General features: G+C 41.7%; 1 protein-coding gene across 3 annotated transcripts in view; it reads right to left on the bottom strand.

Moving 5' to 3' along the window:
• PAM (peptidylglycine alpha-amidating monooxygenase) overlaps positions 1–23476 on the bottom strand; it is a 149209-nt gene extending 125733 nt beyond the window's left edge. For all 3 annotated transcript variants that reach the window (XM_082337444.1, XM_082337446.1, XM_082337445.1), the window contains exon 1: positions 23394–23476. The gene's annotated coding sequence lies outside the window, so the exon portion shown is untranslated. The remainder of the gene's footprint in view (positions 1–23393) is intronic.
• Between the last annotated feature and the right edge of the window lie 209 nt (positions 23477–23685).

The raw sequence follows: 23685 nt of genomic DNA, 5'->3' as shown, positions 1-23685 counted from the left end.
CACATTAACCTCCTTCCACCCCCTTAGCTTTATATATGCATGTTGAATTATCAGATACCTTCTGCAGCTCTGCCAACGGAATGACAGAGCTTTTCATTCAACGCTTACAGCAAAATTTCCTGCTTTGCCCTAAAATAGGGTTATCCCTCAGTCATCAACTGCCACCATTTCTTTACTGCTTTGCTGGCATGACAGTTGACTAAACTGCACGAAAGGTCAGCTGAATGCTTGAGAGAACCAAATACCAATTCTTTCAAATTCCTCATTACACTCCACTGTCCTGCAGTAACTTTAACACTTCCACTTCAAGGAGTTTACTGAGTTTACTCTGCTTTCAAATCTCAAAAAGGTCTCAGTGACACATGCATACCTTGTTTTCTTGAGTCAGAAGTTTATCTCTAGAAGAAGGACCTTTCCACAATCACCACACTTTAAGATGCCTCTAGCTTTTATTACAGCTAAATGAGTTATGAAAAGACCTCAGCCTGCTTATGGCACAAGAGTAAATTACTTGCCATAGATGTTTCCAGCCTCAAACTCTACCACTATTAGGCAAATAAAAGAGCCACTGTCCCAAATTAAGTGGGTTACTTTTCCAGATAAGCAACTCTCAACTGAAGAGAAAAATGAGAAAATTTGACATTGTGGCTACAATCTCTCTCCTGTAACCACAAAAAGTCTGAGAGAGGGACGTGCAAGAAGGATTAGAATATCTGACTTTGTTTTCACGCTGAAGTGATTTACAGTTTCACAGTGCTTTACAACTGGCAAATCTCCACACTGGATATTTTACATATGGAGTGTGCTGTTTCTGTGTTTTGCAGTAGCTCCTGTCTAGCTTTTACGCAGAAATATAAAAGGTACCTTTTGATCAAGGAACCTTTAATATTTAATTAGGACAAGAGAATGCTTTGCAGAACATCTGGTAAGCAAGCTGAGCAAGGCAAGCCACACTTCCTGAATTAGCTCAGCTGAGATAGACTTCGCAGTTAAATGAGCACCTTACACTGCCAGTTGTTTTTCCACCTTGGCCCTACAGGTGAGCAAACACAGATTATGTTGGAAGCTTTATTTTTATTTAAAGATGACTCAAAGTGGCCAAATTTATTACAAGAAGACAGACATGCTTGACTCAGTCAATTAAAATAAAGGATTTGTACCATGGATAGTGAAATGAGAGTTATAGTGATGATGTTTGCAAAACAATCACAAGAGCAATATCTAGAGCTGTAGTGTTTTCTCCAAGAAGGTTTCACATATAAACAAGAAAAGCACAGGTATAAAAAGAAAACAGAACCCATTGCCACAGCATCATGCTTTACTACTGATTTATTTCTTTGTCCTATGCATAATACTCATATGTAGGCAAACGAATGAAACTTTGTAATTCCTTGCCAGAGTACAAAACATGTAGAAAATTGCTTTTGATGACGATTTGTCATTTAAGTGGAACTTCCTTTGGCAGTGTGCATAAAACAAAAAGTAAACAGAATCAGTGAAAAGATTTTCTTTAAAGTAAATTGGAAGGACAGAGCATGCTAAGAGAAGCAGGACTTTAACAGGCCTTCAAGCAAAGCATCTTTCTGTTTATCTGCAGGTAAATCTATTAAAAGATCCCTCTAATGTATTAGCTCTCCTTTAAACACAACAACCACACCCCCTCCTCCCCCCCGTCATAATCCTAAACCCGTATCTACTGGAACATATGCAACTCTTGTCCGTTACACAATTTAAATAAAAACCAAATACTCCCTGTAACAATCAGTTTGAGTTTCACCAACAAAGAGCAAACAGCTCTAACAAAACTAAACAACGGATATGATGCTACTGCTCCTAAAGGTTATCAGGAATCATAGACTGCATGGAAAGCAAAACAATGAGCTAACTAAGCATACAACATGAGCTAGCAGATCTAACAAAGTAAATAATATTTTGGTTTTGTTTTAGAGAAGAGTAGTACTGTGAGGCAGCAATACACAACAGTAACTGATGAACTCCTCCCCTAATGCCTGAGCAGAGACAGCATTTCACAGATAGTTCTCAATGACAAAAAGGAGGACGCTTGAGGCACTCCTTCAAGTAGTATGCACCACACCAACACCCAAATATCTCACCCCCAGAAAGTTTCAGCAATAATATTTGAGAGCTGACACTGACATGTCAACACAGCACTTAAGGGAGGCCCAGAACCATAGGGTACCTCCTATGCAGCTGCTTGATCTACAAAATGAACCGCAAGAAATACTAGAGAGATATGCATTAAAATTTTAGCAAAATCAGAAAAAGAAAGGACAGTTTCATACAGCTCACAAGAACTTACAGAAGACAAACTGACTTACAATTTGATATAAATGAAAAATGCATGTCAAAGTATCATCACAGTATGCTTCTACTAGGTGTACCATTCTTCATGTCCACAGTGCAGCATGATTGCTTTGTACTTTACATAACTGTTGAAGTTCCATCATACTACTAATCAATAAGTTATTTTTCTAAATGTGGATACATCACAGGCTCCACTTCTAAAAGAAAATTGTGGCCTGCCAATGATTTAATGAGAGTCACAAAATTGGATATGCCAGGCCTAATCCTATCTGAGACTGTACGATTAAGCTGAAACAATCTGATTTTCCCTAATCCTCCCTTGAAAGAAGGAAATAACTAGGGTATAGTTCATTGAAAGTTATAACTGTGTATATATAAGATCTGCTACAGACACCTCAAAGATTAACAGCAAGGAAAAAAAAAAAAAACCAAACACCTGACAGCTCATGCATAGCAAGGGAAATGGCCTTAGAGGATTCAGCTATGCAAGGTACTAGAATTGCTTTTAAGAGGAGAACTCGTTTGCTCCTTTGCAAAGTCTGTGCTACCATCCCTTTTTGGGAAGCTGTGTTAAATCAAAGACAAAAATCCTGACTGTAATAATATTTGTTCTAATTGGGCTCAGAGGACATTCTTTTGAGTACACACAAACAAAGCTCATGTTTGAAATCGAAGAGCAGGCAAGGAGCAACTCTGTTATCTGTATAAAAATGCAGCTGACAAGAGCTTCGGGGCTTGAAGTAACTGCCCATCCACCTGCCTAGTGCATGTGCCTTGGCCTAAATATCACATTTTCATTAAACACATATTCTTCTCTTGTAGATTAAAGCTAGATTAACACACAGAAAAGACTGCTCCAAGGCAGTCACCTGACTGCAGCTGTACTCTCTCACATACTAGACAAAAGCTAACCCAGAGCAGGAGCTGATGCTGCTAACAGCAGCAACAACTACCATTGAAATAAATAAAACCCACTGAATTACTGCATAAAATGCTTTACATACACACAGAGGCAAATAATTAACCTTATTTGAAGCAATGTCTTGTCCTCTTTTTATATTAGAAAGTGAGAGGAAATGTCATACTAAATATCAACGCATTATCACATCCCCGGCAAGGACAGCAGGGGGCAAGTCTGGAGCAAGGAAGACATACCCTTGATCACGACAGGGAATAATTAAGGCATACATAAGTCCTTGGGCCCACGTCCACAAGACATACATAAGTCCATGGGCCCTGATGGGATGCACCCATGAGTGCTGAGGGAGCTCGCTCAAGACCACTCTTGACAATCTTTGATCAATCATGGCGACCGGGAGAGGTGGTCAAGGATTGAAGGAATTACCTCTGAGGATGACCAGGCACTGGCACAAGTTGCCCAGTGAGGCTGTGGAGCCTCCATCCTTGGAGATCGCACAACAAATGTCCCCAAAATCAATTATCCATATTATTTTTAACATCAAGTTTTCAATTTTCATTGACAGTCTTATTGGGTTTACGTGCCCAGGTGCTGGCAGTGGGGTGCCTGCAGGGGCAGCCTCTGTGAGGACAGGCAGGGGCTGCCCTGTGCCAGACACAGCCAATTCCAATGGACCACAAGGCGCAGCTGAGCCCCTCAGCCAAGATGGTGGCACATCTGGGAAAGAGTATTTAAGAAAGGTGAAAACGCTGCACAGCAGAGTATGAGAGCAAGGAGTGAGGAAAAAAAGTGTGAGGAACAGCCCTGCAGACACCAAGGCCACTGAAGGAAAGGAGGAGGTGCTCCAGGCACCGGAACAGAGATTTCCCTGCAGTCCCAGAACAGCCCCACATCAGGGCAGATATCCACACTGTAGCCCATGGAGGACCCCATGCCAGAGCAGGTGGAGATGCTCTGAAGGAAGCTGCAGCCCATGGAGAGCCCATCCTACTCTATTTTTAATTGGCAATAGAATATAATTCATCTTCCCTAAGTTGAGTCTGTTTGCCCATGATGGTAATTGGCAAGTGATCTCGCAGTCTTCATCCTGACCCACGAGCTGTTCCATCTTATTTTCTCTCTCTGTCCTGTTGAGGAGGGAGAGTGAGAGAGCAGCTGGGTGGGAGTCTGACAGCCAGCCAAGGTCAACCCACATCACACTCCATGAAGATTTTAAAAGATACAGGCCATACTCACAGTAAATGACTGACAGAACTGTTCAGACTTTGATTTCACTGAAGTAGTAATGCAGCTGTGAAACAAAGCAAGTCAGTTTTAGATGCAACTATGCCAATCTAGCTGCAAATGAAATCTTACTTTGCAGTGCAGAAGGTAAGCAAGTAATAATTTCTGCCCTTGACAACTACTATCCATTCATTAGAAAACAAACCAGAAAAACACCACCCCTCGAACTTCAAATAAAACTAATAACCAGATATTGTAATGCTTGACAAAGATCTTACCTCAAAGATCAATTTCAAGAGCATGGTCCAAGTGTCAATTTGTTACTAATAACTGAATATATTCTATTACAATTGAAAAGAGATTATATATTCAATTAATATATACACACATACACTGCAACTCAAAAACTTTTCCTAAGCAAACTACTGCGATTTTATGTAGGTCAAGGTGTCTTGACGGGGATAAAAGAAGATGAAATAAGACACAGATGGACATCTTCATGATTTGAATATCATCCAAAGAAAAGCCCTAGTGATTACTGAAAACCACAGTAACTAGAGGAAGATAGAGCCCTGTTGTGAACATACAGCTTCTTAGCACTGACCAAAAGAATAAATCCTACATATTACTAGAAAACGTATTCCATTCTTTGGAAGTATTTGCTCCTGAAAGCATCTAATAAGAACACAAATCCAGAAGTTCAGGTCAGTCTGAATAAGTAAGTTTTCAACAGTGGCCTTCTAAATTTCAATAAAGTAGTAACTCTGTATTGATTTCCCTACCTCAGTTGCTCAAGGAAAAAAAGTCCTCAGTATTAAATGAAAATACCGCATGATGGAAATAAATCCAGTTCGAAAGAGGGCACAAAACTCATGAACTATAAACAGAATAGAAATATGAAACAACAAAAACTACAGAAAACCAGCCCAATTTAGAAAAGCCAGTTATAGGTAAACATCTGTTTTGAATTAATATTTTGAAGACATAACTCTGAAGCTGAGTTACTTTTAGAAGTCTCCAAAAATGAAAGAAAAAAAAAAAAAAAGGAAAAGAAAAATCTCTCAGAAATGTGGCAAACACATGAGATTATCCTCCAGTAACAGTATTTGTTGACAAGCAATTGGCACTGGTAGAAAAAAATAAAACAAACCAAGCAGACTACAAGTACCAACCGTAATAGCTCTAACATTCTCATACTTGTGGGCAGTATTGTCAAAATAGCACTCCTTGCCTCGCCACCCCCCCCCCCCGCGCCCCCGATATAAAAGGTTTTGACAAGACAAGGTCAGGTGACAGATACAGTTATCTGAACTAAAAGCAGGAAAATCATCTTTCCCTTAATTTCCCCTCTCCCCCCACTTCCTTGCCATTGAAACAGAGGAGAAATGCCCAAATTTCAAATCAGAGACTGCCTGACTAGAGCAAGGGAGAAATTAATGGCAACAACTTTGAAGAAAATACAGTCTACATTGAAAGTCAATTGGTTGAAGAAATGAAAAACTGAGACCGGCTGAAGAGAGAGACAGAACAAGACAGAGTAAAAAGTCAGCCTCGGTAAGAGTCAACATGGAGGACGGGTATCTGGAGCCATGGGGACAGGACATAACAGGCAGGAGTGGCAGGCAGCTCTGCCCACAGCCAGAAGGGTCCATTAACTTGCTTCCAGAAAATCTTGGCAGTATCAAGAACTTCAGCGACAAGGTGGCTTTAATCCATGGTTACCCCTTTTTCTGGCACACATATTTGTCCAAGATTACCAACAAACCTCAGTAACTACAGATGGTATCTTAGGGCTGAAACTGTCAACATCCCAAGAAACATGAACCTTAACAAACTTTCATGTTGTATTTCACAGTGAAAACAAATTCTTCAAAAAGCACTTAAGTATAACAAGATAATAATTTATAGTCTATTTTGCAAATGTATTTAGTACAAATGTGTCCACTAAATGGATAGTCAGAACAGAATCTGAATAAAAGAGGTCAAATAGAGTAACTAAATAATGAGAACACTATTTATAGCAGCAAAAACATGCAAATTGCCCGAAGATGACAGGAAACTGCACTTATGCAAATAAAAAGTGTTGGGTTTGAGATTAATTAAATCATTAATCCTTTTTGTTTGCAAGTCATTTTCAGAAAACACTTCAGCTTGACATTAGGAAAGTACTGTATGTGCAATATTTTGTACAAGCCATCTTCTACATTTTGACATTGTTCCTGTATTCATAAGAAAAATTCTTAGTTTGCAGTTTCTGAAGCTTTTATTTGTTTTTGTTTTTTTTTTTTTTTAAAGCTTAGTTTCTAATGTGAATTCATTTTAAAACCTTCTTGACATCACCTTATTCTTTTACTCCTTACTGTCATATCAGATCCTGAAAAAAGCAAAGGTGTTAGACTATGAAGCACTAGGAGATAGGTCTCCTGAAACTAATAAAACCAATGGAATATGCTTGTCCAAGGCCAGCTGCTTTTGATTCATGTTGTTAGGCTCTAACACTAGATACTACAGAACACTGCTAACATCACCTAGAGGTACTTTCCACATGCAAAAACAATACTTCCAGCTTGGGGAGTGTGACATTGCAACTCTAAAAGCCCCATAGCAGATTTTCTAAGATGTCTAAGCACCAATGTTGATTTGAGAGCACTTGTTTAATACTGCTACACTATCCTGAAACTTTATTTCACTTTATCTTTCAGATATAACAACAGTGTCACTGTTCTTACACTCATAATGTATTTTTCCAATTTTAATTTTACACAATTCAAGTATCAGAGATGTCAATAAAGGAAGCACTTGTAATGAAAATTGACTTCCCTATAGAGACAGAGTTGTACTAGGTCTGTAAGATCCATTTCCCTCCTAGTCACTGCTTCTGGATCTAGAGCAAGGCCATTTAAAAAATAAATTAAATGGGGGGGGGGGGGGGGGGGGCAGGGGAGGAAGGGGCCACGACAACAACACAGGACAACAACAGCAACAAAACTAGCTAGCAATGGCAACTACCCTGAAATGAGAAAAAAGCAGCAAACAAAAAAAATCCATATTCTATACAATTATTTAGTTTAACTACTGTATTAAAATACATTTTAAACAGAACTTACAGACTGAGTGACACAGTTCTCATCGAGCACGCTTCTTTTAAAGCCCTGATAATAATTTAAATCACGTTAGCTTAAAAAATGTTCACGCAATCTTGATAACATACCTGCTTAAAATATGCCAGCAAACCTCCCAGCTACAGTGCACTCTAACTCTACAGTTATGGGCTCATCTCTAAGTATTGCACAGCTAACAAGTTTTATATCTACAGCAGTGCAAAGAAATCCTCTTTTAAAGTATGAGGATATTTCCAGTAAAGTCAAAGATTAGTTACATAAGAATATTTATTTATATTGTTATGGAAAAGTAACAATAACAGTTAATGTTTTAGGCATCTTCTTGAAGCTCAAGGCTGTAAAACACAATATGGTAAGAATAAAACATTCGCCAATGAATCCACCGAGAATACCAGCAAGTCTTCTACTACCATATTATCTAAAAAGCGAGAGAACTGGTGCTAGAAGCTAATTATTTACTTCCAAGCAGCAAGAACAGGATAAAGCCAAACCTCAGTACAAGCCGGAGTATAGCCTTGGGAAGACCAAAGAACCAAACACTTCCACAGATACAAGATCCTCTCCCATGACCAAGCAGTGGTCTGATGGTCTGAGACCAAGCACAGACATCTGAGGAAAGCTATGTTGTTTCAAAACAAGTTTTCTAAACCAGATTGATTCTAATTAATCAAAATCATGCTTGCAATTAATTTCTGAACCAGGAGCTACTGCAATAGTCACAAGTAGTCAGATGAACAGACAGCTTCCTTGCTACATTAGCTAACTACAGAATACTTTTACCAGCAGGCAAAAGGATGGCAAAGAAATAACACAGTATCAAAAAGAACCATTATCACAATGCACAAACAAGACCCACCAGGTTACCACAATGGCAGAAGTACATCCAACAAGCTGATCTGACTTTTTGCAAGCGGCCAAAAAACATTACCAATTCCTTAACAAGTTGCTAGCTCTGATGCCTATTAAAAAAATAATAATAATTAAAAAAAACCAACCAAGTCTGAAATTTTGCTTGCAGTCTGAGTAGATTCAAAAGCCAACTAAGGCAAGCAAAAGAACTGAATTATCACCAATTCACTACACATGCCCACAATTTCCACTGATATGCATGATGAGTGCAATAACAGTACATGAATCGATATAATGATACAGATAATGTAATATTGCATTATCTATCTGTATTATCCTCACACAACCCTAGGAAAAAAAGGGTAAGTATCACATGACACTGAGACTACTATACGAAGACCAACCTCCAAATCAGAGATGTCTTCTGAAGACTAGATAAAAACAGTAATGGGTCTCTAAATGCAGCTCTGAATATTTTTTTTTCCCCCACAAGCAAAACAGAAGATTTGGTAGCTATTCACTTTGTTCAAGTCAATTTCTTTTGAAGATGAAATGGATCACATTAGATAAAAGCAGTTAAAAAGAAGCAATGAGCATTCTACATCCCATTAGGGAAAAAAGCTGATATCAAACTTTTCAGGATAGAAGCAGTATATGGTCCAAAGCCAAGGCAGACAAATACAATGTCCTTTTGTTTGATCAACTCTTTACAGAAAGAAAGGTGAGAAAGTTTCACTGCAACACGCTTTTTTCATGATATCTTGTCATTACTGATTTTGTTTCACGTCAGATATAGTCTCAGTTTTATCGGCTTTTTCAAAACACATCATCAATGGATAAATACTCATTATGTGCACTTCTGCTTTCAAAAGTGATATGACTATGAGCCTGAAAAAGACCTCTTTTTATGCTAAAAAGAAGCCTGCTCTGAAATGTTCTGTTCACTATCTCCTCTTTAAACTCTGTCCCAATCATTTCAAATTGAACAAACCATGAGGTATATTGGTAGCCCTGTGGAAGACATTGCATTTGAGGAGTTAGTGATCTTGGGCAAGCCATGTCTGCTCTATCAGGCCTTGTACTCAAGGCTTGGGAAGCCCATATGTTAGCATGGGCAGCTCCTGCACAGGCACTCCTGCTGGAGTGCTGCACTCCTCCCTGTGCCAGCCTGTGCTGTGTGCCAGTGGGTATCATGAATGAGACAATCCTCCTGCCTGTCAGGGGAAGATGTGGTGTGTACACTCTGTGGATATATCCTCTGTAACAGAAAAAAGTTACCCCAAATGAGATGGTTTTAGTTTTACTCCACTCCAGGGTCCCAAAAGACAAAATTGATAGGAAGCCACCCTCTATTTACATATATAAAATATAAATATAAATATAAATAAATATATATTAAAAATATAAATAAATATAAAATATAAACAAGTGAAAGGAAAAAACAGACCACAAAAAGAAATCAGGACAGTGGATTACTGTCAGGCAGTGATTACACCCTCTGCTCCCCCATTCAGTGGGGAAAGGGAATGTACACCAGGACCGATTAATTACCCCAATCTGGTGGCTCACATACAAAACCCATATCAATTGACTAGATTTGGATCTTCCCCCCCAAAGGTGCAATGGGTGGCTGGGGTCCCATAGGGAGGTAGCGAACCTTATATTCTGCTGACAGTACACTGGACCAGTCATAATCATCAGTGGGTGATGGCTCTAATGGTTACAGACCTGAAGTCACTGTAATTCACAGGGACCCATCCCTATATCTGAAAAATAAACTGATTAAAATTAATCCCTCGGTGGGGGGCGTGTAGAAGAACCTGCTTGTTAAATTGTTTTGCTGTTACAACTGGGTTCCTACCTACACGAATATATTACTGGGAATGCCTCGTTGGCAGGTAAAACTTTCGTGACAGCAGGGGGCAAATATTCTTTTGGAGTTCATACTATCACTGTGGGGAAAAGTGGTTACAGTTCCTGCTAATTTGGAGCCTCCCTCAAAACGAGTTGCATCCAAACAGTACAGGCTGCCCAGAGGCTACATAGAGATCACCCAGATGATTACAGCTATTAGAGGCTGGAGTTATTCAGAGACCCCATTCAGCAGCCCCATCTGGTCAGTGAAAATGCCTGACAGCTCCCAGAGAATGACAGCCGGTTAATGATCGCTAAACAAGGCTGCCCCACACTTAGAGCTGTAGTGCCCAACATTATCACTCTCCTCCAGCAAGCTGTATCTGAAGCTGTAGCATGCTGCGTGGGATCAAGCAAAGGCTTTCTTTGGCATTCCAGCTGCTAATGAACCACAAGAGCAACCTGCATGCTCGTGCTGGGGTCAGCAGTACACCTTCACAGTACTGCCCCAGGGGTACCCACACAGCCCCATGATTTGCTATGGGCTGGTAGCCCAGTGTTTGGAAGATTTCAATACTTCCCCACATTGTAAATAGCTCAGCTATGCACATGATGTTATCTGCATAACTGGGGGGACCGCTGGTCCCATTGAACAAGAAGTGGCAGAAGCATTGAGTGATGTTATAGAGACAATGCAAAATCATGGTTGGGAAATTAACCCCAACAAAATTCAGAAATCTGCCACAGAGGCAAAATTTGAAAGGATAATTTGGGAGGGACTTTGCAGAATGATGCCCAAATCAGCTAAACAAACCATGCTTTATATGGCAGAAATGCAGAGCAAAGTAGAAACACAGAAGATTTATTGGTCTTTGAGGGTTTCAGAGGCAATTTATACACTATTTGGCCCAGATATTAAGAGCATTATATAATATAGTAAGAAAAATAAAAGTCAGTTATTTCTAGAAGAAAAGGTAAAAGCCACCTTTGACCAAGTAAAGAAAGCAGTTTCCCACACAGTAGTTTTAGGTCAAAAACTAGCCAATAAGCCTTTCAAGCTTGAAGCCCTAGTATCGGATGATGACATGGCTTATTGGAGCCTCTGGCAGCAAGGGGACAGGTGGTACACACTATTGGGCTTTTGGTCTCAGAGGTTGCCCCCATCAGCGCTAAACTACAACAGCTTTGGGCTGCTTATTCAGCCCCAGCTGAAACAGAAAGAATCACCCAAGAGGCCAAGGTTACTGACAGCAGGGCTCCCAATTTTGCAGTGGGTACCATCAAATGACTCCAGTCAGTAAATTAGGAAGGTGCAACAGACTAACATTGTGGAATGGAAATGGTGCATTTCTACGCTTACACTTCCCAGCTCAAAGTAAGTGCGTGCCTTACAGGAGAAAAAACACCAGAAATTGGCCTGGGTAATGACAGTGTGCCTCCACCACTTGGTCTGCCTCCATCTTGGGCACAGCAGGCCGCACCATATGAGCAATTAACCCAAGAGCAGAAGCAGAATGTATGGTTCACTGATAGGTCAGCAAGACATGTGGAATCAAAATGGCAATGGAAAGCAGCAGCCTTTGAAATGGCTGGGCAAACCTTTCTAACCTATCAAGGGAAGGGGGGAGCAGCCAATATGTCAAATTGATGGCTGCAGCTATACTGCTGGAAGAACCACCAACTTCAGAAATCTTTATACTGACTCTTGGGCAGTATAAAAAGGTCTCACACTGTAGGCTACTAAATGACAAGCAGATGACTGGATGATACACAGTAAACTTCTTTGGTGGAAAGAGTTGGTAAACACTACAGAGCAAGGGCAAAACCATTGCTCTCTGGGTAAGACATGTAGATACCTACACTTCGCATCATGGTGAGCCAGAGTAAGAAAACAATGGTGTTACTGATCAGTTAGCTAAGGTATGTATTTCTACAATATCACCCAATGAGGAAGTGTTAGCCTAGGGGGCTCATAGGAAGTCAGGTCATTCAGGGATAGTTGCTACCTACGGATGGGGACAAAATAGAGGCATTCCTTGCTCCAGAGAGGCCATTCAAAATGCCTTTCAAGAATTCTAGATCTGCAAATTAATAGAAGAAAACTGCCACAACAGCCCTACAGAAAGATAAAGCACTGGGTAGCCCCAGGTCACACCTGACAGACATTACATTGGGCTACTTCCAAAAGGCCAGGGTTTGCAATAAATACTGGTGATGGCAGATACATGTACAACCACCTGGTTGTATTGTCTACTTCCCATGTCGACCAGAAGGCCACTATGAAGACCTTCACTTTTTAAGCTAATGGTTAGGTATTCCCATAATAAATCAGATAATGGTTGTAATTCCAAGGACAAGAAGTTCAGCAGTGGGCTGGGGAAAACCAGGCAGCATGGGTTTATCATATACTCCATGAACCTTGTGAAGCCATTTAGTAGAGCACACTAATACCTCACAAAAAAAACAATTGCGAATTCTTCCACCCACCCACTCACCCACACTTTGGTGGAACTGGCCAACAGGGCTGCCACAAGCATTAATAAATCTGAACAGGAGGGCAGGAGTCCAAGGTTACACCACTTACAAACTATTGATAGGCCATCACCATACAGCAATGCCTACCAGGTTCCTGCCTGAAACCAAAGAGGGGTGTATCTTGACACTGGATGGACAACCTTGTTTATACTGATCCCTGCCAAGATACTGGCCCAGGTGCTGGAGACTACGGTCTTAATTTCAGAACACTTAGCCGGTACTCCCTAGTATGTTCTGTAACATGTATTTCATAAAAAGTCATGCTTTCCACCGGTTTTGCAGAAAGTAGATATGGGTATCCCTCCCCAGGAAGTCTCAGCATTGTGCTAGCCCACAGCAACATCTGTCGGCAATCTGTGGCCTACAGCGATGTTCAAAGTCCCACCTGCCCGGCCTATTTTTGGGGACAATGAACACTCTGGTGGGAACTACAAGGCCTATTTTTAAGAGATGTCTGTGCTGGTCAACATCCGAGGATGCCAGGAAAGGAAGCCTTGGAAATAGTTGTGTATGGGAAGACCCCCATGCCTTGGTGACCCTGGCAGAGATCGCTTTATAACCACTGCTATGGGCTACCGACCTCTTACAGAGAGAAATACACATTATTCTCATCAGTAAGAGTTACTACCTTTCTTTCATACAAACTATAAGGTTAAAACATCTTTGGTATGATAGACTTATTAAGGTCCATTCCACAAAAGACAGACCATAATAACTCACTGCCACTTCCATCACAGCTTGTGACTTATGGAAAATATGAAAGATAATTGTCATTCCTGAGTAAACTATATGGGCAATTTCTTATGGGAATTAGAAGGTATTTTCACATAAATTGCTTTGTCAACTAACAATTTAAGTCCACTTTAGCTTTTGAGATCACATTCTAAAGAAACACATTTTCAGGCCTGCAAAGCTATTGTCAGCAAAACCAACCTCAAGACATTGCTAGAGTTGGACCCATACCGTGTAGCAGCAGGTGGACTTGGAATCCCCAGATAAGTGTTTTGGCTATTCTGGAGATTCACAGAGAAGCATTTAACACACCAGTTTGGAGAACTGTTATTTTAACTAAACAGACTTAGTCACCCAAGTATGTGTATTTTACACAGTCTCTCATAACATCCTCACAAAGAAACTGGTGAAATATGGTCTAGAAAAACAGACAGTAAGGTGGACTGGCTGAACTGCCAGGCTCAAAGGGCTGTAGCAATCAGTGGCACAAAGTCCACCTGGAGGCCAGTCACCAGCAGTATACCTCAGGAGTCAATACTGGCTCCAGTCCTGTTCAACAGCTTCATTAATGATCTGGATGGCGGGGCAGAGTCCACCCTCAGCAAGTCTGCAGATGACACCAAACTAGGAGGAGTGGCCAATACACCAGAGGGTCTTGCAGCCATCCAGACCTCAACAGGTTGAAGAAAGGGGCCAACACAAACCTCATGACTTTGAACCAAGGGAAACTCGAAGTTCTGCATCTGGGAAGGGACAACCCCATGCACTAGTACAGGCTGGGGGCTGACCAGCTGGAAAGTAGTTTTGCAGGAAAGGCCCTGGTGGACAAGGCGAACAAGAGCCAGCAAAGTGCACTCATGGCAAAGCCAGCCAGGGGCACCCTCAGCTGCTTGAGGAATAGCACCACCAGCAGGTTGAGAGAGGTGATACTTCGGGTTCCAGTCAGTACTGGTGAGGCCACACTTGGCAGTGCTGTGTCCAGTTCTGGGCAATCCAGTACAAGACAGACATCGACATACTGGTGCAAGTCCAGAAAAGAGCTACAAAGATGACTGAGGGGCTAGAGCATCTGCCATATGAGGAGAGGTGGGACTATTTATAGCCTGAAGAGAAGGAGGCTTGCTGAGAAGGGGGTAGAACCATATCAATACATATAAATATTAGGTTGATTGGCGTGGGGTGAAAGCAGAGAGTGCCAGACTTTTCTCAGTGGTGTCTACTGACAAGACAAGAGGCAATGGGCAAAACCTGAATCACAAGAAATTCTGTCTGAACAAAAGAAAACGCTTGCTTATTATGAGGGTGGTCAAACATGGGAGAAGGCTGCCCAGAGAAGCTGTGGAGTCTCCATCCATGGAGATACTCAAAACCTGACTGAACACAGTCCTGGGCAACCTTATCAAGCTGAACCTGCTTAAGTAGTGGGGGGTGGCAGAGTGGGAGGTGGGAGTGGGGTGTTATACTATGTGATCTCCAAAGGCTCCTTCCCATCTCAATCATCCTGTGATTCTGTATTAAACTCACAGGGAGAAAGCCTGGTGAGACAGCCAAAGAGAAGGGAAAAAAAAAAAAAAAAGAGAAAAAAGGATTAGTAAGCACATTTTTGCAGTCAAAAAGAAACAAAACTAGAAATCCCTGTTTAATTAATATTCTCATAATATTCTCATAACTGTCACATATATAGCAATAAAAGCTATGGTATATAGGAATAGCTTTTATAGGAATAGCTTGGTACTCTAAAATTAGGTATCACAGAAAGTTCTTCTGAAAGAACTACTCTAAATTAACATACTTAAAAAATTAATAATTTTGTGATCAAAATATATTAAGACTGTTTCAATACAAATGTCAGTAAGCAAGCAGAAAGGAAAAGCTATTCTAAGTCAGGATAAAAAAGATGCATTACAATCCACCAGAAATCCTTAATCTCTTCCATAATGAGACTGGGATTCTTAGTACCATGCAATCCAGCTCCTTAACTTGAGCCCAGGGTACAACATGCTTGCGAAAGGAATTAAAACCAACTGAATTTAACCAGTCTGAATATAAATAATCCACAGAAAACCAAAGAATATAGCACAAAAGTCTGCAACAGAGCACTGCTGATTTAAAATGAAAGCTAGCTTTCATAATTTTTTTCTCCCCTATTTAAATGGACTGCTGTAAGCATGCAAGGCTGTCTTGATCAGTTTTCAAGTTCATCTTCTCCGCTCCTGAAAATATCCAGCTTTAGGGCCCACGAACGAGGTTCAAGGAGAAAAGAACTCTATCAAAGGAAGCTGACTTGTAAAGCAAAATAATCACTGGCACTCCAGAATAAAAAATGGCCCCCAAGAAATAAGCGCTGTTGGTGTGGATAAAATACTGGACTACAACCAACTTCAGTACCTGAACAGTTGTAAACACATCGTTTTACAAAGAGTTGACTCAACTGGGAAGTGGTACAGGGAGGAATCATAGATGACAGACAGGTATCTGCTTCTAAAAGAAAAGGCTATGGCTTCTTGGAAAGATGTGCATGAAGAAGGTAAGTGTAATTGTGTATCACTGATGCTGGATTATGAATGCACGTTAATGAACCTCACAGGACAAAGCATCCAACTACACTCAGTAATTATTGATGTAATCTTTCAAATACCTGTTAATAAAGACAGGCGAAGTAACACACTTGCTGCAGTGCAGGTTAGATATATGACCCATTCCAGTCTGTCTTCTCAAGTTCTCTTCTAATCTCAGCCTCTCGGTCCTCTATTGTCTTCACAGCGAAGTAAGACCTGAACCCTGGCATGGAAGGCTTCACCACCCATACTTAGCAATTTGTCAATGTTACAAGCTACTAAGCTACAGACCTCAGAAACTTATTGTAGGAAGTATCAGACAGCCTTTTTAAGTGTACAAGGCTGACCATCATCCTGTAGTTTATAAATGTACCTTGGAGCTACTTCTGCTTAACACCTACATACCTGTACATGAATTCATTTTAGTTTCACTGAAGGTGCTTTTAATAAAACAGAATCAAAGAGAAGGGGAAATTCAACAGATTCTGAAGTAAAGAATAACTAGAGACAGAGAAAAATGAAAAATGGAGTGGCAGAAGAAATGAAATATGAATTTACTTACATTATCTTGGCAGATTATAGCATCTTTCTTTGATGAAATAGAAGATCCTTCCCCCAAACAGAAAATGCAGTAGAGCTGGTCTGGGGAGGGGAATTCAGTATACTTCCATCCATACTACAACATGGAAAATTGTTAGTCAAGCTCAAAGAAACTGCATTAGAACATGTAAAAAACCAAACCAAACCAAAACAAAAAACCAACCAAAAATCAGTATGAGAGTGATTAAAGAAAGACAACTGCAACTAGCATTGAAACAAGAGTGAAGTGATAGCGTTTCATTAACTAAGAGTGTTTCAAAAATATAGCCTTAGTATTTGCATAAAGGAAACTGCCACAAAATATAGAAGAGAAGCTATAGAATCTGCAGAAGTAGGACTGAAGAGATACTACTCATTCACAGGCAGATCAGAGTGCCATAAAAAAAGAAACTGATAATTTTGAGAATCAAAACAACAGAAGTATCTATTTTTTAATTTCTCCTTTTATGTCAAACACTTTGGGACTTTCTGCTCTTAGCTACCAGTTTATCAGCTGGAAAGAACAGATGCATCAGGTGATTACATGATCACAACTACTATGATGTATTCAAAATAACAAATAGCAACAATAAAAAGCAATTTTAAAGGGCATTTAGTAATTTCAGCTTCTCTCTATCACCTATCTGCTTATACTAGTGTCACTGTCTTCATGTGCAACATCAAGTAACAGTCCCCATCACCATGTGCAAGAAAGATGCATTCAAACTGCAGGCAGTAGGAGAAACAGCTACTGGAATCACAGAATATCTGAAGTTGGAAGGGACCCATCAAGATCATCGAGTCCAACTCCCTGCTCCTCACAGGACTACCTAAAACTAAACCATATGACTAAGAGCATCGTCTGACAGGCTTGGTGCCGTGACCACTTCCCTGGGCAGCCTGTTCCGGTAACCGACCACAATCTCCATGAAGAACCTTTTCCTGATGTCCAGTCTGAACTTTCCCTGACGCAGCTTCATTCCATTTCCTCGTGTCCTGTCGCCGGTCACCAGAGAGATGAGATCAGCACCTCCCCCTTCGCTTCCCCCCTTGAGGAAGCTGTAGACCAATGAGGCCACCCCTCAGCCTTCTCTCCTCCAAGCTGAACCCAACAAGCTCTTCATTTTCCCAGTACGTAATGAGACAAAGACAGCCTGGATTGTTCAGCCTAGCAACATAAAGTCTAAAAGTAAACATGATTGCTCTCTATAAATAAACCAAAGTATATACCAATCACAGGGAAAGAACTAAGAATTAAGCTACTGTACTAAACAAGAACAAAAGACTATATGAAGGCCATGAATAATCTAGGCTGGAAATTAGATGGATATTTTTGAAACAAGCCAGAAAAAAAAAAAAATGATGATCCAGAGCATACCCTAAGATAACTGTTTTATCATATGGATTGAAAGACATTATTTACAGGCCTGCAACAGAAAGCAAATGTACAGCTAATAAAAAACTCATTTGTATACTTGGGTGGAAGGGATTTTAAAAGCAAACCAAATCTTCTATAGTTTTACAGTGGTCCTCTAGTGTTAATCTAGCCCTGCGTAAAAAAAAAAAAAAAAAAAAAAAAGAAAGAAAGAAAGGCTTCACAAATCTTAAGTTCAATGTAAGTATTTCTTCATAATCCCTTTTTGTTGCTAAGTATGAAAGACCTGAGGCATACGCTAACAAAGATGACTCTGAAAATGAGTAGGCCACTTGCAACATCCAATGGGAGTGTCAGAAGCAAACTTCTTTTTTTTTTTAAAGTTATTTAAGCCTTGATTAACCCTACACACTAGGGACTGTGACAGAGAGCTAGATGATTTTAAAACAGACTATAAACTTTTGCAATACCTTTCTTTTGTAGATACTTATATAGTAAATATTCTATTAGTACACCAGGACCATGAATGTACAACAGCACAGATTAAAACAGCAGAGAGGGAGTAAGAAGAATGGCACACTTGCTGCAAATAAAGAGATCAAGTGGAGTCACAAAATCCAAGAAAGAATACTGGTAACAGAAAGGAACTGGCAGGCACTGGTGGAGTGTGAGACCGTACCACATACATGAACTGCAAATATGGGATATGACTCAACATCACTCTTGGCATTCTTTGTCAAAAGGGAACATAAACGCAGCAAAGATCATGCAAAATCATTACCAGTCAAGAATAACCCAAAAGACATGATGAGGACTTGACAGCCAGCATCCCTTGCTCCCCTTCTCACTGCAAATAATCCTGGCCAGATTGATGGGATACCCATCTGTCCTGGTCTTCATAAATGTAGGACTGCAAAAGCATGAGTACGAAAGAATGAAATAAATCTATGAGATAACAAATACGAGTTACTGAAATTGGTTTTGTTCAAAATAAAATTTATGTTTCCTTCTGTCCATTGTGAGCTGCTGGACTTCAAACTCTTTCACTTCATCTGGTTACACATCCTGTTTGACTGTTGCCAAACCGCAGTATCTTAAAACAGACCATTTGCCAAGTGACATCTGTTGCATAAAATGTAGGAAGTTCATCACTGCAGCAGAACAGCTTAGGTTATCATTTATTGCCTTTTGGTTTTGGCAAAACACACTTTTTTTCTTTGTGTAAAATGGTGGATTCCTCTAATTGAGTATTTTGATTAACAATAATACAATACATTGATGGGTGGAGGGAGAGTGAGAAAATCCCTTCCTGTAAAAAGTACGGTAAGTGCTCACTGTACATGGAGTGCTATTATGACAGAGCTCTTCCAACTAAAGACTGCTAAGCGTCTTCCTTAGACAGCGGCCAGGCAGCTCGTTTCTATTAACTAAACCAGAAAAGCTTGCTTCTTTTGGCATCTCTTCACATATAATCTGCACATATCCTTTTAGAGGCTACTTCTACATTTCATTCACGTTCTCACAGAGAGGTGAAAAAGAGTATCTATGCAACTTGTGTTTCTCAAAAATAATAATTTTTAAAAAAATCTAGACATATACCTGAAGAACAGTAAGTTTCAAAAGCCAGTACTAGCCATGAATTTTGCTTCCCCTTTATATCTCCACTACTTTTCTTTGTCTGTGCTTGTTCTTTGCTCACATGGTCACAAGTTATATCTAATAATCTTACTTGACTTCATCTTATGCTTGCAGAAGTTTATCATAATCTTAACATAAAAAGCACTCCACACTTCCATTCCCACATACTTCTAATAGCAAATTTACAAAATTGCATTGAAATATTTGTTTTAACACAAATTATAAAAGAACCCATAAAAGCTAAGAGATACTGAATCAAAATATTTTTCAAGTAAAACTTTTAGATCTTTCTGTAGGAACATGTTGAATCATTATTGCAAAAATACTTCTAGTTTGATTCAACACCCCTGGGCAGTGTATAAATAACACCCTCTCTTCCTCACCTTGGCCAACTGGAAGAAACTGAATCTGAATACAGGTAAGATTGACAGGACATTAGAAAGGAGTCCTCCACTTATCATAGAGAAATGCAGGGGGTTATTCATTAAGGAGTATGTTGTAAATCCTCACTGTCTTTCAGCAGCCTTTCAGCATTTCAATTTTATACGTTCTCATTGCCTTACAAAAAAAAAAAAAAGGCAGTATTGAGCATAGAGGAAGGAAAGCTACTATGTACTATCCCACAAATATTAAGTGTCTCAATGGTTCCATCGCCTTCCAAACTACAATTTTATGTAGTCAGAAAATACTTAGTTGTGCCTTGGGAAAACACCCTGTATTTATTTGATTGGTGCAAGTTCTGCAGCATGAAAAAACAGAACTTCAACTGAGCTCACTAGTTAGAGAATGTCCAATGTTTCTTTCTGTCACTTTAAAATTAGACAGAACTATGATGCCTCAAGTAGAGATTTTTTAAAAAATTGTGCAGAATACTTTGACTATACAAACTGTCATTCTAGACCAGACTAGTAAACCATTCTAGCAACAATCTGCTCAGAGCAGCCAGCACCAGATATCGTTCTAAAGATACAAAACGACTAATACGGTATAACCTACTACGTGGAATATGGCAGATATGGTATGAACTACTCCATAAAGTGTTTAATCCTAATTGTTATAAACTGCTTTCAGATGTAAACCAGAAATATTTTTTCTAGGTCATTTGGCTTGATCTGTGATACTTCTCAAATCTTTGTTTGTACTAATAGCTGTAATTTTGGATAGTACTATCATATGTGTAAGCATCCCAGGAGATTTATTAATCCCAAATATCACCAGTGATGGCCAGATCCAATTAAGTGTTAAATGGAAAACTGGCAAGTTATAAAATGACTTTTAAATATAGTCTTCATTTCATTGTACATGCCATTGTTCTTGAGTATGCAACATGGATACTTCTGTCAATCTGTAAAATGAGGATTGCAGAACAAATCCCAACCTCTTGGCTCCCTTTGAGCCATAAGTACATGTAAAATGGAAGCAATATGCTCAGAACAAGTTTGTCTTCAATATGTATGCATTTTACACCACAGTTCCTTAGGATACATATGTAAGGAATCAAGAAGAAAATTCCCCTTAAACCGAACATTTTGTGGCATCAGCCACATGCAGGGAAATAACTTTCAGAAGGGTCGATTCAATTGTATCCTGTTTTATTTGACACTCAGCAGCCTGGAGGTTATCCCGCTTGACAAGGAAACAGATAAAGCCACGAAATGGTGGGTTTGTATTTTGGATCAGACCTCTGAGATTATTTTGAGCCTGCTTGCACACATGCTTGTGCAGACCTCTGCCTCCATTTGTCAAAGGAAGGGCCGTGTCTTCTGTATTTGCTTTTGGCAACTTGTTAGCTCTTACATCCTAGACCTCCCATTTTCACCTGCATCAGTGATGGGATAACCACATCAAAGAAACTAGCTGAGTACATGAGGATTAAATTCAACCTGCTTTCCATTTTTTCTGCAAGCACTAGCTGGCAAACATGCATCAATCTTCCAGTAAAGTTATTTTTAAAAATATCTCCTGATTACAGATCTACAGTACAAGACAGACTCCTGATTTCAGATCTACAGTACAAAATAGAAATATAAATAAGAATCTAATGCATAAATAATTTTAAAAAATTAAGTTTGTAAGATTTTGGGTTCGAACTGTAATTTTCTGAAAGCTAGATTTATTACTGATGCTTTTAACACTGGAACACCTATAAAGACACAAAAGGTGTACCCCAAATCAAAAAGGAAACAAAAGGCCTTATTGATATCAAGTGATATATCATGAAGAGACAGGAGATATTAAAAAGCCTGTCTTCTTATAAGAAGAATTCCATTTCCATGCCAAAACAAACACTTAGTCTTTAATAAGTATCTTAAAAATTCTAATTAATGTCAGCGATTTCTCCTTTTTATTGGAACCTGTAAGAATGCTCACCTGAGGCAGGCAATCTGAAAACAGTCTATGGTAAAACATACCAACTTGTCAACGCTGCACCTCCATGTTGGTGGTCCACAAGACAATGTGAGAACTGACAGTGGTTTTACCATTCCAGAAGGGCTTGGGACCCACCCGTTCATACACCAATTCTCACAGCACAGCCACATGCTGGCAAGTGAATAGTTATCTGGTATGTTCAAAAACACATGCAAATCAAAACTGTGAGAGACTGACACGTAAAATTAATCCATAAGATCTAATACGGGAGTTTTTAAAAGAATTAACAGAATGAGCAACGGAGGCTTAAAGAAAAAAAAGCCACTCCCAGGGACTAATGGGAACCATACCACCACAGCTCAAAACAGCTGGAAGTCAAGACTAACAAAATGTCAACACTTGACTGCTTTCCACGGCTGGACATCTAGAGGTGAAGAAACAACAGCCTCAACAGAACAGCGCCAAAGTCCAAAGGGGCTCCGGCTCTCCGGCGTTCAGCCATCTTCCCCATCACCGCAGCAGGCAGCCGGGATTCCGCCCAGGCGCACCGCCCCCGCGCTGCCGCTGTCCCTTTAAGCCGGACCCCATGACAAGCGGGAGGAACCGGCCCCCGGGACGGCCGCCCCGCTCCCCCCCGCCCTCCGCCCGGCCCGGAGCCGGCCGCGCTTTCTCCCCGCCGCGCCGGCAGTGCAAGGGCTGACGGCGCCGAGCTCCGCAGGAAACTTTGGCGGGAGGGGAGTGCGCCGTGCCCCTGCCGCCCCGCCGCCCCCCGGCGAAGCTCGTCCCTCTCGTCGCCCTTACGCGGGACACAAAGACCCGGCGGGCGGAGGGGGAGATCCGAGGAAAACCGCGGCGCGCCCACCCCCTCAGGCGGCGGCAGAGCTGCGCCGCCCCCGGGGCCGGGGCAGGCAGGACCGGGCTCCCCCCACCCCCCCCCACGCCACAGCCACCGCAGCCCGCCGGGGGAGAGCCGGACCCGGCCGCGGGGCCGCCGCGGCCCCCGGGCAGATTCCCCCGCGCCGCGGCCGGCGGCCCTCCCTCAGGCACCCACGGCGAGGCGCCGCGCCTCGGGCAGCGCGGCCCGCCCGGCGGAGAGCGGCGCCGCGGCACGTGTGCCTGGGAAGGGGCAGCGCAGCCAGCGGAGGCGAGCGCCCAGCCGCCGAACGGGGCACGGGGCCCCTCCACCCGCAGAAGGGACCGCGACCAGGACCGGCCCCCGCCGTGGGGCCGGTGCAAATCACCACAACTCCAACTCCCTCCTCCTCGCCCCGCAGCCCCCGCGCCCAGGCTAACGCGAAGCACGGGAAACTCACGGGAGCGCGCCGCGCCGCGCCGCCGACTCCCGCCCGAGCTGCCTCAGCGCGGCGGCGGCGACAACCGGGGGCTGCCGCGCGCCGTCGCCACGACCCCCCTTCCTGCCGCCGTGCCGGCCCCGCCCCCCGCGGGACCGCCCGCCCCGACGCCCCGCCCCCGGCCGCGGCCCCGCCCCGCCCCGCCCGGCGCGGGGGACGAGGAGCTTCTCACGTCGGCCTGCGCATTTCTCCGGGGGAGCGGCGCGGGGGGGCCACGGCCCTGCTCGTGCCCGCGGCGGCCCGGGACGGGTCG

Source organism: Platalea leucorodia (genome assembly GCF_965183815.1).
Source record: "Platalea leucorodia genome assembly, chromosome: Z".
In the NCBI taxonomy this organism is placed as follows: domain Eukaryota; kingdom Metazoa; phylum Chordata; class Aves; order Pelecaniformes; family Threskiornithidae; genus Platalea; species Platalea leucorodia.
The sequence above is the reverse complement of the archived record's forward strand: the minus strand, read 5'-3'. Positions and strand labels throughout refer to the sequence as shown.